The following is an 18,469-nucleotide window of genomic DNA, read 5'->3' as shown; positions in this document are numbered from 1 at the left end:
GGGTTGGGGATGGGGAGTCCCAGGAAAATGAGGCCTGGAGTCACACAAGCTTTTCAGCTCACAGTCAGTGTATCATTCATGCTGGTGTTCTGAACAGAGGGCCAGTGTAGTGCTTGGCTGCATAGTGTAAAAAGCTGTGGATTTTTTAGGAGTTGGTGGGCCCAAATTAAATACAATTTCCCACAAAAAAGTCTTGAATTCTTGAATTAACCTGGGCATGGTGATCCAGTGCTCCGGTTACCACCTGGCTGGATTATTGCCTTGTGTTAAACATGGGGCTGCCTTTGAAGACGGTTCAGGTGCTTTTCCCAATCATAAATACAGGCAACAGCTGTTTTGCACAGGGGTTGCATTCCTGTCTGTCCCCCCCCCCATGCATTGGTGGAGAATGTGTAGGCCTGCCCTACCCTTTTCCAGCCAGTTCCAGGGTCAGTGTGATACGTGTGTGTACAGTTGTGCAACAAATAGTCATGCCTTAAACAGTTGCTACCTGTACAGCTCTCCACATTTCCACATTGGTTTGTGGCATTTTTTTAAAAAGTCCTCATGAAAATTCATCAAGCTTTTAGTGAACATTGGACACTACATCATCATCATCATCATCATTATTATTTGTATACTGACCTATACCCAAACCAGACAATTGGTGCAGCTAGCTCAGTATTGTCTATTCTGACTGGCAGCAGCTCTCCAGGCCCTGGTGATGCCGGGGACTGAACTTGGGACCTTCTGCATGCAAATCAGGTGCTCTACTTCTGAGCTACATCCCCTCCACAAATTTCAGTGCATAGAGAGTTATTGGGGGGGGAGCTCCATTAGGAAGCTGAAATGCCAGATAATTAGAAATACCCGAGCAAACTCCGTTATTGTCAAGAGGCTGCAGTCGTATACAGTAATGAAGCAATTATTAATGAGCGGCGGCAAGGTTGTCATTAATTTCAGCTTTTAAGGATCACAGACGAAGGCACGTTAAATGCTAAAATGCAGGCAGAGTGATGCAGTGATTTATAAACGGACCAGCAGCTGCAACTGAGCGAGGGTGTGCCCACTGCCATGCTGCTACTGGCATGGTGGGGAGAACTTAACCATCACTGGTTAGTTGCTAAAGGTGATGGGGTGTTGGGTAAGGGCCATAACTCAGTGGCAGAGCATCTGCTTTGCGTGAAGAAGATCCCAATTCAGTTCCCAGCATCTCCTAATCAGAATCATGAGGACTGGAGCCTTGTTATTTTTAGATGAAGGAATTCAGCAGTAGAACATCTGCTTTGCATGTAGAAGGTCTCAGCTCCAATCCTCAACATCTCCTGCTCAGAACCATGGGAAATTGAGTCTTAGATGAAAGACAATAATTCAATGGTAGGAGGGGTGCCAACTTGGATACAATATTGGGGGGGGCGGCAGGCAAGCCACACCCACATAATTGATCACATGACACAGCACACAAACATAATTTGAATGGCAATGCCCATCAACTTTGGGGAGGCAGCCCCTTCAAATAGTTTATTGGTTGAACCAAAGGGACCTCAGTCCCTAGGAGCTGGATCTTAAGAGAGGTAGAGCATCTGCTTTGCATGCAAGTCCCAGGCTCAGTCCCAAACAGCATCTCCAAGTAGGGCTGAGAGAGACACCATGACGGAAATCCTAGAGATTTGCTGCCAGTCAGTGTTGGCATTACTTAACTAGATGGATAGTGGTCTGACTCACTATGACTCAGCTGTGTTCTTGTGTTCCAGGTGGCCACAGGTTGACTTTGGATAGAATGTGTAAAAAGAAGGACATCAAGTATCAGCTCCATAATTCTGCTTCTCTAAAGTCCAGCAGGAATTCATGAAGATTACTTACACTCACCTCATCCCCTCCATCAACCCTTAAAGGTATACTCAGTCTGCATATGAGGAGTCATCATCACTTCTCTATATAAGAGGTGGGGAACTTAGGACCCTCCAGATGTTTCTGGACTCCAGCTCCCTTCAGCAGAGCCTCTTGGAGATCCAGAGAGACATGGGTCACTTTCATCTTTTGTGGTCCCTTAGCCATCTGGAGGGTAGGACCCAAACCAATGGCTTCAAGGAACAAGAAAGTAGATTCTGACTAAACAATAGGAATAACTTTCTGATGGTAAGAGCTGTTTGACAGTAGAACAGACTTCCTCATTTTTAACCTTCTATTGGAAGCTGCCCAGAATGGCTGGGGAAACCAGCCAGATGGGCGGGGTAGAAATAAATTATTATTATTATTATTATTATTATTATTATTATTATTATTATTATTCAGGAGAAGTTAGATTCTCTTCCACTGGAGGTGCTTAAGCAGAGGTTGGGTGGCCATCTGTCATGGATGCTTTAGCTGAGATTTCTGCACAATACTGGGTTGGACTAGATTCCGAGGTTCCTTCCAACTCTACAATTCTATGATTCTGTGCTTCTATTGCTGATTTGTTTGGGGGAGGGGCAGAAACAAAGGAATATACCTTATACCCAATCAAACCCTGACTCAATTTAGCTCCATAATGTCTGCACTGACTAGCAGCATCATTCCAGGGTTTCAGAGAGTGGATTCTCCTGGTCCCAAGTGGAGATGCACATACAGTGATGGTGTTGCTGTCTAACAGCAAGAGGCAGTATTCCTCAATATCAGGAAAAATAGACCACATCACACTTACTCTCATTTCACAGAAACTGCTTAGAAGGTACCTGGACATTTTGTTCCATAACTTTCTTTCTAGGAGGGCTAGAGATTGACTTCCTTTTTCAAAAGAAAGCGGGGGGGGGGACCTTTTCAAGGGGCGATAATGAAAGCTTTTATAGGTGCCAGGCTGGGAGCCCCTGCCATGCTGCATTTGCTCCTCCTGAAGGTGCCCTAGAATTCTTCGTTCTTTTTTTACTGCTGCTAAGAATGCTGGCCTAGGTGGACAAAACAGCCTGACCTTCTGCAAGGAAGCTTCCAGTGTTCCTGTTTTATTTTTTGCAAGCTGTTCTCCCCTGCTTCTGTTCTGACACCACCCTTCTCCCACCTTCCAGTTATTATTATTTATAATGAATCAAATACGTTTTTAAGCTGCCTCTTTCCACACTTAGGCCTGCTCTTTTGCTGCCACTTTCACTTAATTAAGGAGGCTCTTTTGCCGTACAGAGAGAAAGTGTGTGTGTAAAGTGCCTCTCAGAAGGAGGGGGATGTACAGACATGAAGAGCTGCTGTCGGTCAGATCTCTGCTTTCCAATTTATGGCCTCGGCACATTCATTTGGAAAATGGCCATGGCTTCCTGGTAGCTGAGTGCAGGGCTAATGCGAATGCCTTCAAATTAATAGTGGCTCACACCTTTCATTATTATGATTAAATGAAGCGCTGGGGGGGGAGGTTTGATGGATCTACTTGGGGGGGGGACTTAAGAGCCTGGAAGAAGCAGGATGTGTGTGCATTTTCATTTGGTTGCGTCGTGATGTCAACCTGAGATGGGGGAGAAATGGGTTTATCTATCAACCAGCTCCTGGAACAATATGGGGACCCAAGTACATCTCCTTTCCAAAAGGAAAGGAAAAGTGGAATAGAAATAAACTTGAACAGCTTTAAAATGGAATGAGACAAATTCACAGAGGATAAGGCTATTAGCCACAATAGCAATATTACGTTCAGTATCAGTGGCACTCTGTGTTAGATTACCGGAGCATTCAAGCAGGGGAACGCTGTGGGGCTCATATTCCCTTTATGGGTTTCCCTAAAGTGTCTGGTCAGCCATTGTGAAAACAGGATAGGCCAGGGTTCCCAAAATACGATCTTTGGACCACCAGGGGCCCACAGTAGACCTGTGGATTTGTGGTCCGAGTCAGAAGGTGGCACATCCATCAAATTAAACATTTGTACTGATTTTTAATTGTATTCTTATTGCTTCTTTTTATTGCTTTTATGGTATTGCAGTTTGAATTCTATGGAATTACAACTGCTACAAAAGGCAGGGAAAATCGTTTGGTGGGCCACCAAGACGCTCAGCAAAGTTCATGTGGGTGGGGGGAGTTTGGGAGCTGCTGGAATAAGAATATGCAGGTCTCTTCTCTGATACAAAAGGCTTCTTCTTGCATTCATATACATTTTTCTTCCAAACTGGAACTAGACTAGATGACCCTTGGGGTCCCTTCCAATTCTATGATTCTCTTTTAACATACACACCTTGATTTAAAGTGCAGGTGGGGAGAAGCCTCATCACCTCCTTGGCAACATTCCTGGCGCCACATGCGGGGGGGGGCAGAGACAAAAGCAGGCAGCGCAAGCTATGTAAATTCTAGCTTTTCACATTAGCCTCATTTCTACACACAACCATCTCCATGCTCCCTACAGAAAAGCAAGAAGGTTGTTTGGAGTGCAAGGATGCATTCCACTGAGGGAGGGTCCAAAGCAGGGGCTGTGAGGATTATGGTCTGGGGAGAAGGGTGTGTGGCCTGCAGAGAGTTCTGAGGGTCAGGGAGTGGGACCCAAAGGACCACTTTTTGAAGTCCCCCCCCCTTTTGCTTTACAACATGATCTGCTGTTTGAGCAAACTATTCACCGTCGTGATAGTTAAGATATTCACTATGTTGCTAAATACTCTATCTCAGGGGTCAGCAACCTTTTCCAGCCATGGGCCGGTCCACTGTCCCTCAGACCGTGTGGTGGGCCGGACTATATTTTTTGGGGAAAAATGAACGAATTCCTGTGCCCCACAAATAACCGAGAGATGCATTTTAAATAAAAGCCCACATTCTACTCATGTGAAAACACCAGGCAGGCCCCACAGATAATCCAGAGATGCATTTTAAAGAAAAGGACACATTCTCCTCATGTAAAAACACGCTGATTCCCAGACCATCCGCAGGCCGGATTGAGAAGGCGATTGGGTCTGCTCCACGGACCTTAGGCTGCCTACCTCTGCTCTATCCCCAAGTTTCTTGAAAATCACACACCCCGAGTTTTATTTGTCAACAGCTGGGAAAACACAATCTAACACACACACACACACAGAGAGAGAGAGAGAGAGAGAGAGAGAGAGAGCACAACTGTATCTCAGCCTTCATTGCTGCCACTCGCAAAGTTTAAATTTTGTTCTTTTTCCATGGCCCTCCACCCCTGGGCCTCTTGGCACGAACAGAAACATGTCCAGGAGCAAACTTTGGCCTTTTTGTGATAGCTGCTGCCATGGAACACAGGCTGTGACACATCGCATCAATGTTGTCATGTTTGGAGTGCCGTGACTTGATGGCAGAAGATGTGACAGAGCCCAGATGATGAGGGAGAAGCAGAAACGGGGAGGGGGGGCGGAGGGGGATATTCCAACATTTGCAGGCAAGGAGTGAGAAGCCATCCTCTGTTAGCGACACTTGTCAGCCTTAAATCTTTAAAAGGAGGGGGGCCATGAAGGATTGAGGGGTCCCCTACCAACATCTGACAGTTGCAAACAGGTACATCTGTTTGACTGTAGCTGGAAGAATTATCTCCAGAGGAAGAGGAGGAGGGAGATTAAGTATTACTGGTGTGGTTGTTTATCTTTTATCTTATTTACTATAGTGCCACTGGTGTGCATTTGCCCTTGACGCAATAGCATCTGCATATCTGTATTGGAATTGTTTTTAGATGTTTTCACGTTTAAGTTATTTTATTGTTTATTTGTTTGACACCCTGGGCTCCTTTGGGGGGATGGGTGGGATACATCTACCGCTACTACTGGAACTACTACAAATAATAGTCATTATATTGCTGTTGTTGTTAAGAGTCTTATGTGTCTGTCTATTCAATTTGCTATGTGGTTACAACTGTCCATGTTGAATCTACACTGAAATTGAGCTTACAGGCTGAATTTAGACAAGGGATGATCTCTGCCTTCTAGGAACTTACAGTCTAAGGGTCAAACTACATGCTGTGTTAGGCACACTTTATTTTGTTTTATTATTTGTTAGAGTGCCACTGGTGTACATTGAGCTTTACACATCAGCACGAACAGTCTTGTGCTCATTCAGATTGCTATTTAATCACTCGCCCAAGGGAATTTACAATCTAAACTGGGGGGGGGGCAGTCCCTGTCCTAAAGCAAGTTACTGTCCAAATTGAGATAGGTGCTGGGGGAGCCTCACAGCCTTCCATGATTGCTTACACCCAGTCTTCAGAACAGTGATGGTTGTGATCAATGGACGACACTCAGGAAAATTTACAGCACGCTTTCCTTGTTCAGATGTGCATAGGGAGACCAAGTAGTTATAACTGTTTCCATATGTATCTTCCATATTTTTGCAAGGCAGATCAGAGCATGCTATGGATTTTAAGAAGCTGAGGTTGAGAGGCACCTACCCCAGCAAACTCCCCAGGATCATGCCTGCTCAGTTGCCTCAGAGCCTTCTGCAGACACAGAAGGAACTGCAGGTTTGCAACATCAGCCACTGTGATTGGCAAGCAGTATCAAGGCTTGGAACTGGCCCAGCTTGATATAAACATAGTGTCTTCCAGCTGTTGTTTGACTACAACTCCCATCATCCAATCCCATGTTGGCTGGGACTGATGGGAAATGTAATCAAACAACATCTGGAACACACCACCTTGGATTTTCCTGGAATAAGACCTACTGCACTTAGGGGTTCTTATTTCTGCTCCAGAACCAGAGACTCTGGAGCACACATATCCTGAGTTTAGATTTGGGCACACCCTCCCTTTGATCTGGTTCCATCAGCCTGAGTCTCAGGCCTTGTCACAATCTCCTGGTGGGCTTTCTGGCTGGGTGGCAAGCTGAAAGTGGGATTCCCCACATCCACATCCAAGCCCTACCCACTGCAAATCCCCTGTGTATGCTAAGAATGGGAGGCATCTGAGGGAGATCAAGGTGGATCAAAATAATAAACAACAGAGGCCTTGCCTCCCTGCCAAGCTTTAAGAAGCCTCTTCAGCTGGGTGCTCAACACTCCTCTACCCCTCACGCTGAAAAGATGTTTCTCCTGAACGTCCCTGCTCCATCTTTCTTTGTTTTGTTTAATGATTCCTGACATCTCGTCACCATATTGTAAAGTTCCTCCTCAGCAAAGGAGGAACAGATTGTCTCCCTGACAGCAAAGGGGGGAACAGGGGGAGGGGTAGAGAGGAGAGATGGAGATGGAGAGAAGCTATAGCATCTCCTAAAAGTATGCCTCTCTGTTTTCTGTCAGCTCCAGAGAAATTGTTTTCAACTTCCCTTTGCAAGAGATGAGGGCCTTTGTGGAGCAAACGCACCAGGATTTCCGCAGCGTTCTTTTCTTTGACCCAAGTAACCACCTTTCAACCTCGAATCTTCACACCTTTTACAGAAAATAGGAATCTGCCTTAAACAGAGTCAGACCACTGATCCATCTAGGGTAGCAACCAAGTCAACTTGTTTCTTGGGCATTCATCCTGATTTTTGTACACACAGAGCTTGTGAGGCAGTTATACAACAGCCATTGTCTATTGAGTATTTGCTCTGATATATTTGCTGGAAGGTTATACGAGCAATTGTTGTCCCACACAACTTGAATTCTGCAACTTGAATTCGCCAGAATGTATTTGAACCCCACTTCACAAACTACCAAGCAGTCTAGTTCCATATTGAGCTTTGTGATGTTCATAAGTGATTCATGGGTGAAAACTTTTGAATTCCCTGCCTGTTGACACCTGGCAGGTGCCTTCACTGTTCACTTTTTGGCACCTGCTATAAACATTTCTGTTTAGGCAAATCAATCAGGATATGTAGAATGTTGACCTATGTTTTGATCTGTTCTTTCATTTATCGCTGATTTTAGGTGTGTTTTAAATATGTGTTTTTAACAGGGTTCTCCCCCCCCAAAAGTTTGCTGTTTTATTGTTATTGCAAACCACTTTGAAGTTGTTAGGTTGTTTTGTTTTGTTTTTTACAACCAAGCAGTATAAAAATTTTATTAAATACAATAAAGAAATAAATACTGTCCACACAGATCAGCAGCATCTCTCCAGGGTTTCAGGCAGCGGACATTCCCAGCCCTATCTAGAGCTGTTGAGATTTGAAGCTAGGACCTCCTGTGTCTACAGTGCAGATGGGAAAAAGCTTCACAGTTACATAGTACGTACATGCATACATAAGCATAGTAATCCTAGGTAAAGTTTGCTTAGATCATCCCCTAAATGTCCTTTTGTTTTGTTTGAGTTTCTGCCCTACAGATGCAAGTTTTGGAAAGGGTTCGGCGTTCTTGGAGGGAGAAGCCGATTTGCCCGAGCTGCTGGGCTAATATGCCTTTGTTCTGAAAACGGGCCAGAGAGGGACTCTGCTTTCTATACTTAGCTCGCCACCTCGAGGTCGTGGGAGGAAAAAGCAGCCAGAAATCCATTCACCTTCTGTGGAGCCCTATGGAGTTGACGTTTTTAGAATTGGAGGATTGACTTGGACACTTACTGCACTTTACTCCAAGAATGGGGGATAAATTCACTTTGCATTTAAAGACCAAACTCCTTAAGTCGCAGCTTCAAAAATGTGTTGTCATAAATGGGAATACAACTACCCTTTAAAAGTGGCAGTTCCCCAGGTTTTGCAGTGCAGTTCTCCAATCAAGTCATGCGTATGAATATGCAAATCCTAGTGTAAAGTATGCATACAATGCATTATTAGTGAAAATAACAAATGCATTATATTAGGGGGAAATTGTTTGCATAAAATGTGTACCTTAGGCAAAATTGCATACAAAAATGTGTCTAATAGGAAACATTCACACTTAAATTCTGACAAATTTTCCTGAGGATTAAAAAAAAAAAAAAACCAGCAACACACACCTCAAATTGCTGTAGAAATATGGAGAACATTTAAGAATGGAAAAATAAAAACATAGAGAAGTGAAACTGACCAATTTGTCCATCGATTGTAGGAAGTCGGAAATGCTTGCAGATAGATTGGGGTATACGCTATTCTCTGAATTATTATCTGCTAATTGTTTTGCTATGCATTTTAGATAAAATGAATGAAAATTATATCAAGAGGCACAGAAACCCTTGCTGATCTACTGAAAGCTACCCAGAGGTTGAGCAAGAGATCCTGATCTTCCTCCTCCTCACCAGCCCAATTAAGTAAGTCTTCCCACTTCTCTTGCAACCAATCCGTCTCTTCTTGGATGGCCTCGCTCCCAACCATGACCTGTCTTGCGTGGACTGTCAGCTGGAACAACAGACTCTTTCTCTCCACAACTCAGGGTGAGTAGCAGCTGTTTTCCATACCAACTGTGGACATCAGATGTTGGGTCCCTCGGGCTATAGGGTGACCTGGTTGCAGATGGAAAGGGAAAGAGCAAGAACTGTTGGAAGGGCTGCCGAAACTCTCTTAAGACGGCAGCATCTGTCTCCCTCGTATAAGCCAGTAAATATACAGAACTTGGAGGTGGAAGGGTCTTCACAGTGTGAAACTTGTACCAATTGGAAAAGGAGCTTTCCTGCTTATGGGGAAAAACATGAAATAGGGGGTGGAGCTTTTTCAGCCTGAGGGCTGCATTCTCTCCAATCATCTGGGGGCCACATGCCAGTGGTAGATGGGGCCAGCCAGAGGCAAAAGTGAGCAAAGGAATGAATGTGACACTTACTTTTGTATGGCAAGCTATGGTCTTCCTAATCCTCTTTTAAAGCCATCTGAGCCATCCATCACTATACCTTTTAGGAGTGAGTTCCACAGTTCAACCATTAATAACATAATTAGAGCCTGCTGGATCAGGCCAGTGACCCATCTAGTCCAGCATCCTATTCTCACAGTGGCCAACCAAATGCCTGCGGGAAGCCTGCAAACAGGATCTGAGCACAAGAGTAACTCTCCCCTCCTGTAGCTTCAAATAACTGTTATTCAGAAGCATTACTGTCCATGGGCATAGCTAATTGGGGGCAGGAAGGGGCAGCTGCCCCCCATCAATAAAAATACATAGCAAACTGAGGTTCTGGCCCCCTAACAAAAGACATACTCCCCCCCCAACAAAACTCCTGGCTACACCCATTTTACTGCCTCCAACTGTGGTGGCAGAGTGCAGCCATTTTGGCTAGTAACCATTGATCATCTATTAGATTCATGGCTATGCTGTTCCTCCATGGGTGGAGGCAGTATGTCTCTGAATTTCAGTTGCTGGGAACCTCAAGTGGGGAGAATGCTGCTGTGCCCAGGTCTTGCTTGTGGGCTTCTCATACACATCTGACTGCCCCCTGTGATGGACCACAAGATGGACCACTGTCCTGATTGAGCTGGGCTCTTATTATGTCCTTAGATTCTTTTGTTCGCCTCCAGTAAGCCAATGAGAAGTCTTCTCACCCTTTGTGCTGATTGGAACCAATCAGAGTGCAAGGAGGTGAGTCAGCCACGGAGGATTGGCTCCTAGGGTCACTCTGGAGACGGTGTTCAGGAAGAACACCAAGGAGTTGTTGTTCTGTCTGCTCCAAAGCTAAGCATTCAGGAATCCAATCAATTCTCAACTTATGCAAAGTTTACATTCTGGGGGTAGCGCATATTCAGAATCACATAGAGTCAAAACACACTCTCCCTGCATCTCCAAATGCTCTTCCAAGGTGAGTGCAGTGGTGGGTAGGATTGGCAACATTTCTCTCCCTAGGACCCTGCACTGCGTTACTGGAGAGAACTGGAGGCTAACAACAACAGCAGAAGAAGAACTTCTGTTTCTTACAGGCCCCCATTTTTCTTATTTGGCAGAGAGCCTTCAAAATTCTAAACGGGCTGGACTAGGGTGAAGTGACTATTTTGCCTGGTTCTTAAATCCTCACACAACCTAACAGCCTGCTTTTGACTCTAGCCGGTCCTGGAGAAAGCAGCAGGAGGAAAGGAAAGAGAGAGTGGGATAAGGGGCAATACTTAAAGGGTACTATTACAACCACAAACACAAACAAAGCTCCCCATGCTGTTCAGAGCCGTAATTGGATTAGATCTTTATTAGTTTGTCCCTTTTGGAGGGAGTAGTTGTTGGAGGATTGTTTTTAAACCAAACCTGGGGGGCTACATAGTGCTAATCAGGAAGGGCAGGAGTTGCCTTCTGCTACCCAGCAGGGAAGGAGCCCATTTCAATTGAGAGATTTAACTTTTACTGGCAGATAATAATGTTTCACAACCAGAAGAGCAGGGAGGGAAACTGTCAGTGTGTCAAGCACGGAAGGCTAACTTCCATTGTGTGTGTGTGTGTGTGTGTGTGTGTGTGTGTGTGTTTTTAATGTGTTTCATCCAGGAACGATTGATCGATTTATTTATTTATTTATTTATTTAAAAAATGCATGGCAGTAATTTCTCCTGCTCTGACTTCTGTCTTTGTCTTAGATCTGGTTGGTGGCATGTGAACCTCCTTCCAGCTCTCTGTGACAATTCAAGGAGAGTTTTCAGGACTTGAGTTGCCGGATTGAAGCACTTTGCAAGACAACAGCTACAGGATATGAAAGACCTCAAGGAGCAGAATTGGAGTGTATAGATGTGTGTGTGTGTGTGTGTGTGTGTGTGTGTGTGTGTGAGAGAGAGAGAGAGAGAGAGAGAGAGAGAGAGAGAGAGAGAACCTGTGAAGTTCACTCTTTGTACCATAGGCTACTTTATACACATACTGGCACACCCATCATCCAGACAAACGAGGCATTATCAGAGCTCAAGGACACATTCCAGCCTGGTAAATACACTGAAGGAAGGTACAAAGCAGGCCTAGTGAGAGGCGTTGCCTAGGGAGAGGATGTGTGGCCTGGAGAGAGGGCCAGACAGGGAGACCTGGAGGGCCACATTTGGCCCCTGTGTCTGAAGCTCCCTGTCCCTGCCTTAACATATTTCCGTTTAGGCTGCCTGGCCCTCTGCTATTGACTCCAAGCTTCCCTTGACGTCTTAGCTCTGACTGTTCCACATGGCAGCAGCAAAATATACCAGTTCATGGCCAGAGCCCATCTCTGAAAAGGAAACAGCAATTATACAAGTCTTAAGCACCCAGAGTGTCAACGAGCCTTCTCTAACCTGGTGCCCTCTTGCTGCTTTGGACTACAACTCCCATCAACCCTGGCCAGCAGCTGATAGGAGTTGGAGTCCAAATAAGCTGGAGGGCAGCAAGTTGGAAAAAGTTGGTGAAATCCTAGCAAATAAGGCAGGGTGGCCTATAGCATTTAGTTTTGTGGTCCTTCCCCAAGCCCAGGAGTAAAGTAATGGCACTTCACAGCTTCTGGAGGGTTAGAGTGTGGTACAGTGGTTAGAGTGTTGGACTAAGTGAAATATACTCAGAGTAGAGAGTGGATTTCATTCTCTTTATTCAGCTCATGGTGGTGAGGAGGAATGAAAGTTCCCCCAGAATGTCTGCTTTATATACATTATTTACACAATGGGCCCCATGTGATTGGCTAATCCTGTAGGCCAATCATGTTGCGGATTCACTTCCACCTGGAGCTGGATTGGGTGGCTCCTGTGGACCAATCAGACTGCTGCATTCTGAATCCCATTGTTCTAGGACCAATTAGACTGCTGCACTCTGAATCCTATTGTTCTAGGACCAATCAGACTGCTGCCTTTTGGATTCTATTCAACTCAGTACATAACACTAAGTAAGACCTGGGAGACAAGAGTTCAAATTCCAACTCAGCCATAAAGCTTACTGGGTAACCTCAAGCTAGTCACTCACTCTCACCTTAGCCTACTTCACAGGGTTATTGTGAGGATAAATCTGGAGAGGAAGAGAGAACATTGTATGCCACCTGGAGCTCCTTGGAGGAAAGCTGGAGTATTAATGTAAAAATATATAAAATAAATAATGAAAGACCTCTGACCTACCCCACAACACACGCACCTTTGCCAGATCTGTGTCTTTTCCCAGTACATGCAGACTAATCTGCTGATCTATAGCAAGTATTTAAGGGAAGTGCTTGACATTTTAATGCCTATTTAAAAGGGAACATTAGATTCTAAACCCAGATTTACATGGAAATATGTAAATACATGCACACACACACGGACACACATGCTTCAGAACTCAAGGGACCTACTTTTCCTGGAGAATGTATACAGACACTATTCTAGCATTTTCAAACAGAATTAGAGTTGAAATACTTCTTGTATATTCATGTCGAGCTAATGCATAAAGATGTAAAAACGGCCCCAGGCGTTTATGTAGATGATGCGGGAATTGCATCCGCCAAATTGTGCAACTCTTAGAAAGGGAAATTTGGGAGTTTGCAAAAGAACATACCCTCCAACATTCTTCGGCTGAAAATGAGGATGCGTGTCTTTAGGTGTGCGCTACCATGTAAGTCAGCTGGCTGCCTCCCCTGCTGCCCCAGCCCCAGCCCAGAGCTACTCTCTCCCTTACTTCCTCCCCTCACTGCCTCCACCTGTGCTGCACCTCATGCTGCCATCACAGCAGCAGCAGCTTTGGTGGCAGCAGAGAGGGGCTGGCAAGAGAGTCGTGTGCATCTGCCACCTCTGCTCCAGGGGAAACTGCCTTCCCTGCGCACAAGGGTCCTGCTTCATGAGGGTTCCACTGTAAGTGCAAGCACTGGCTGTAACTCTGGCTGCAAACACCAGCTCCTCCCTGTGCTTGGCAGCGGCAGCAGTGCTAGAGCACTGAAATGGGACATTCTGGGATCAAATCAGAAGCCTGGATGGCCTCTGTCATTCTGGGATGTGCTGGGAAATCATCTCTCTCTCTCTCTCTCTCTCTCTCTCTCTCTCTGTGTGTGTGTGTGTCTGTGAAAGATAGAGAAATAATTTTGATGTGACAGTGACATTGTGAAACTTTACAGTGAGTCAGCAAGTCTGGCACACCCAAAGGACCATAGCTTGGTGGTGCTTAGCATGCAGAGTGTCCTAGGTCCAACCCCTGGCATCTGGAAGCAGGCCCTGTGAAGACTACTCTCTCAAACTGCTTATGTAAGGTAAAGGTAAAGGGACCCCTGACCGTTAGGTCCAGTCACGGAGAACTCTGGGGTTGTGGTGCTCATCTCGCTTTACTGGCCAAGGGAGCCGGCGTTTGTCCGCAGATAGCTTCCAGGTCATGTGGCCAGCATGACTAAGCTGCTTCTGGTGAATTAGAGCAGTGCATGGAAACACTGTATACCTTCCCACCGGAGCGGTACCTATTTATCTGCTTGTACTTTAACGTGCTTTCGAACTGCTAGGTTGGCAGGAGCTGGCACCCAGCAACGGGAGCTCACCCCATCACAGGGATTCGAACCGCCAACCTTCTGATCAGCAAGCCCTAGGCTCTGTGGTTTAGACCACCCGCGTAGCATTCACTACGCCAGCCCCGTAGCATTCACTTAAAGCACATTTAAATCACTCCTCTTCCCACCCACCCCCAAAGAATCTTGGGCACTGCAATTTACCCCATGCTGAGCTGCAGTTCTCAGCATCCTTAACCTGCTCCAGTACCCAGGGTTATTTGAGAGAGATAAACCTGAATGCTGGATTAGTCAGTAAGAGGCAGTGGTGGCCAACCTAGATGGCTTTAAAAGAGGATTAGACAGATTTACAGAGGAGAGGGCTATCCTACAGGCATTGGTTGGTCACAGTGAGAACGGGATGCTGGACTAGATGGGACATTGCCCTGATCCAGCAGTGCTCTTCTTATGTTCACATGTGGTTAATTTTTATTTTATTTTATGTAGTTTCCATGCTTTGGGATGAGACTAGTAAAAGACTCCTGGATCTGAAAAGGTGGGAGCCTTGAACGTTTGCATAATGCGTAACTTACAAACAGCCTGAATATGGCTTAAGACATAATGTGGGACTGGTGAGCACAACATCACCTGTGAGCATGGCTGAAAAATCTGCTTAACACCCTGGAGAGCTGCTACCAGTCAGTGTAAGCAATACAGAACTAGCCGGACCAATGGACTGACTTAGTAGATGGCTGTTCCCTGTGTTCCTACCCTCTTATGTTCTGTGGCCCAAATGTTCTGTGGTCTTTGCTCTGCAGTTTTTGTCAAATAGGGAACAAGAAACCACAGTCATTCAGGGCTTTTTGGTGGAACTTTATTTCATATGCACAAAATAAATTAATATATTTTGGACGTGCAGTCCTACATGTCAGAAACAGCTAAGAATATCTGGGTGCCGCAAGGCTTGTCTTTTTCTTTGTTTCATTGCAGGCAGACTTTATCTTTTAGGAGCTTAGGAAGCTGCCTTATGCAGAGTCAGCCCGTGAGTCCATCTAGCTTAGCCCTGTCTACACGGAATTCAGCGATTCCACAAGGTTCTCTCCCACCTCTCCCCGGGGGATGCCCTTGGTAAGATCTCGACCTCACGCCCTTCCATCTTGGCGTAAAATTTGTACTCTTTCCTCCATCTGTTGTATATATCACTTTTCTCATTATTGCATGATTTGAAGTATAATAATAATAATAATTATTATTATTATTATTATTATTATTATTATTATTATTTCACTGTCAATGTCTTCCCCTCACCTCCAGCCCTGCCTCTTCCCCTCAGCCAGCTCAGGATGCAAATTTCCAATGCCATTACGAGGCCAAGAGTTTAAGAGGCAAGTGCTCTCTAGATGGGTCCAGGCCATTGCTGAGAACCGACAGCCGGTGTTATGGCTTGTACAGTACCATTTACAGGGCAGCTAAGCAGCTTGGTGATTGCCTCGGAGCCGGGGACACGAGTAGGTTGAACAAGCCGGCACGGCTGGGTTTTTATGGCGATGTGTCTGCCGGGGACGGCGCTTTGTGCGAGAAACAGACAGTGGCTTCATTAGAGTCCGTTTTCGGCTGGCTCAGGCTGCTGGCCTGGAAGCGATGGACGGGAGCCAAGGGTAGTTATGCAAGAGAGGGCTGGCAGCGTCCTGATGCCTGCAGACAGGTCCTTTGGCCGTTGCATGTGTGCCTCTTGCAAGATGCAAGAGCATAGGAACTTAGAGTATAGGAGCGCTGTCACTGAGCTATGGTATTCCTTGTTTAGAATAAAGTAAGATTCCAGTCCTCATGCTTCTAAAACACTGCCTTATACCAAGCCAGACCATTGGCCCATCTAGTTCAGTACCGTCTAACCTGATTGGCTCTCCAGGGTTTCAGGAAGGAGACATTCCGAGCCCTACATGGGGATGCTGGGTGTTGAATCTGGGGCCTTCCTCATGAAGAGCATGTGCTGAGCCAGTCAGCTATGGCCGTTCCCCTAGAGATAAAGTAAGATTTTAGTCCTCACTGCCCTGAATAAAGAGCTGGTTTTAAATAGGAATCTGGGAAGCTTATCCAGAGTCACACCCTTGCTCCATCTACTTCAGTGTTGTCCACACAGGCTGGCAGCAGCTCTCTAGGGTTTCAGACAAGGAGCCTTGCCCAACCCTATGTGGAGATGCCAGGGACTGAGCCTGGGACCTTCTACATGCAACACAGGTGCCCTTCTGCTGAGCTACAGCATTTCCCACAAAAACAAAGTTTCCAGTCCTCATGATTCTAAATAAAGGGTTGATTCAAAATAAGAACATGAGAAATGCTGGGGGTTGAACCTGGGCCCTTCTATGTTCACAGCAGGGGTTCCACCACTGAGTTGTGGCATTTCCTGTAAAAACAAAGTAAGACTGTAGTCCTCATGTTTCTAAATGAAGGGCTGGTTGAAATAGTGACGTAGGAAGCTGCCTCACACTGAGACACAGACTGGCAGTGGTTCTCCAGGGTTCCAGACAAGTAGTCTTATCCCAGCCAGGGATTGCCAGGGTAGAGCCAGGAGGCACTCCTGTCTAAAATGCTGGAGAGCTGCTGCTAGTCTGTGCAAACAATACTGAGCTAAATAGATCAATGAACTGACAGTATAAGGCAGCTTTCTATGTTCCTAGCTTGCAAGTTTTGCAGCATGTCCAAGCAATACATGACGTCCAGGGATTCACAGAAAGGGGGAGGTAGGACCCACACATCAGTAACATCCTCTCTCTCTCTCTCTCTCTCTCTCTCTCTCTCTCTCTCTCTCCCTCCATCCCCTTCCTCTGCAGACGCCTGGCCCCAGGTGGGTGCTCCTCTCTCCTTCCCAAGTGCTCCGACTGGCCCATGAACTTGAGACAGCTGGTTACCATATCGGCCTGTGATATGCTGTCATGTCCTATTTGCCGGCTTGCTCCCTTTCGCTGCCACCGTTGCTGGAGTCAGGCTGGTCTTTTCCAGGTCAAAGAGGATGCGTACAGTACAAAGCTGGGGGCTGGGAGCAGGGAGGATGGAGGATGGAAGGGATTCAGGGAAACATTGGGTTTTGCATGCATTTCAATGAGAAACTCTGTGGTTTCTCTCTGGCTGCCAGTTAGCTAATAGGCTAAGTTCAGGATGCTAGTTCTAGTGGAGAAAACCCTATACAGCTTGGGACCAGCATGCCTGAAAGGTTGTCTCAGCTCCTGCACTTCTTACCAGGAAGTCCATTTGACACAATATTGGGTTTTAGTGTTGTGGTGCCTGCTCACTGCAATGCCTTCTCTTTAAATATTAGACTGGCACAGCCTCTGTTGTCTTCTTGGCATCTACTGGAGTAGGATTCCAACTCCCATCAGCTCCAGCCGGCAGGGCTATTGGTCAGGAATGATGGGACTTGAAGTTCAGCAACAGATCCCCTAGCCCGGCTTTAGGATTTGAGCGATAGCTCTGAGGCTAGGCAGCAATGGCCTGTTTTGGGTGCCTCTGTAAGCCTCCAAGCAGCCTGTGATCTGTTAGGGCAAATGGGGCACTGTCCCACCAACCTCATCCTGCCTTCCTCCAGACCCTGACCTGTCTGCCTTCTTTTATTCTTACTTTTATTGATTAATTACATTTAAACCCCACCTTTTTCTCCAAGAAGCTTGAAGCAGCATACATGATTCTCTTCTTCTCGTTTAATGCCCAGAACAACCCTGCGTTCAGGCAGAGAGGCACTGGCTCAGGAACACCCAGTAAGCTTCATGGCTGAGAGGAAATTTGAACCCTGTCCTCCCAGGTCTTAGACCAACACTCTAACACAGGGGTCAGCAAACTTCTTCAGCAGGGGGCTGGTCCACTGTCCCTCAGACCTTGTGGGGGGCCGGACTATATTTTTTGGGGGGAAATGAATGAATTCCTATGCCCCACAAATAACCCAGAGATGCATTTTAAATAAAAACACACATTCTACTCATGTAAAAACACCAGGCAGGCCCCACAAATAAGCCAGAAATGCATTTTAAATAAAAGGGCACATTCTACTCATGTAAAAACACTCTGATTCCTGGATCATCCACAGGCCAGATTTACAAGGCAATTGGGCCGGATTTGGCCCCCGGGCCTTAGTTTGCCTACCCATGCTCTAACCACTATACTGCACTGACTCAGCAGTGTGGCTTACCTACATCCAGCTCCACCTGTTATTGGCTCTGGCTCCCACTATTGTGGTGGTCCCTGTTTTCTGCCTAACAAGTTCCACTGGGCACCTGCCACCAGCTTCTTCTTAGAGGTCCTCCCCAACACCTTGCCCAGTCGGCACTTGTCCCAAACAGAAGCCCAGCCTCAGGCAGCGCAGGGAGGGAGCGTAACTCTGTTTACCCCTGTTAG

General features: G+C 46.1%; 2 long non-coding RNA genes across 3 annotated transcripts; one reads left to right on the top strand and one right to left on the bottom strand.

The window, feature by feature from the left end:
• Nucleotides 1-7,884: 7,884 nt before the first annotated feature.
• LOC309523715 lies at nt 7,885-10,201 on the bottom strand. 2 transcript variants are annotated; one of them, XR_014215557.1, is made up of 3 exons: nt 9,565-10,201; nt 9,006-9,250; nt 7,885-8,020 (listed from the first exon to the last, which is right to left on the bottom strand). It is a non-coding gene; the product is annotated as an uncharacterized lncRNA (long non-coding RNA). The 2 variants fall into 2 exon arrangements; XR_014215558.1 differs by having other exon boundaries at nt 9,047-9,250.
• A 155-nt stretch (nt 10,202-10,356) lies between these two features.
• LOC309523666 lies at nt 10,357-11,387 on the top strand. Its single transcript, XR_014215505.1, has 2 exons — nt 10,357-10,528; nt 11,286-11,387. It is a non-coding gene; the product is annotated as an uncharacterized lncRNA (long non-coding RNA).
• Nucleotides 11,388-18,469: the final 7,082 nt, after the last annotated feature.

Source organism: Podarcis vaucheri (genome assembly GCF_965113315.1).
Source record: "Podarcis vaucheri genome assembly, chromosome: Z".
Lineage (NCBI taxonomy): Eukaryota > Metazoa > Chordata > Lepidosauria > Squamata > Lacertidae > Podarcis > Podarcis vaucheri.
Note: the sequence above shows the minus strand (reverse complement) of the source record. Positions and strands in the feature narration are given on the sequence as shown.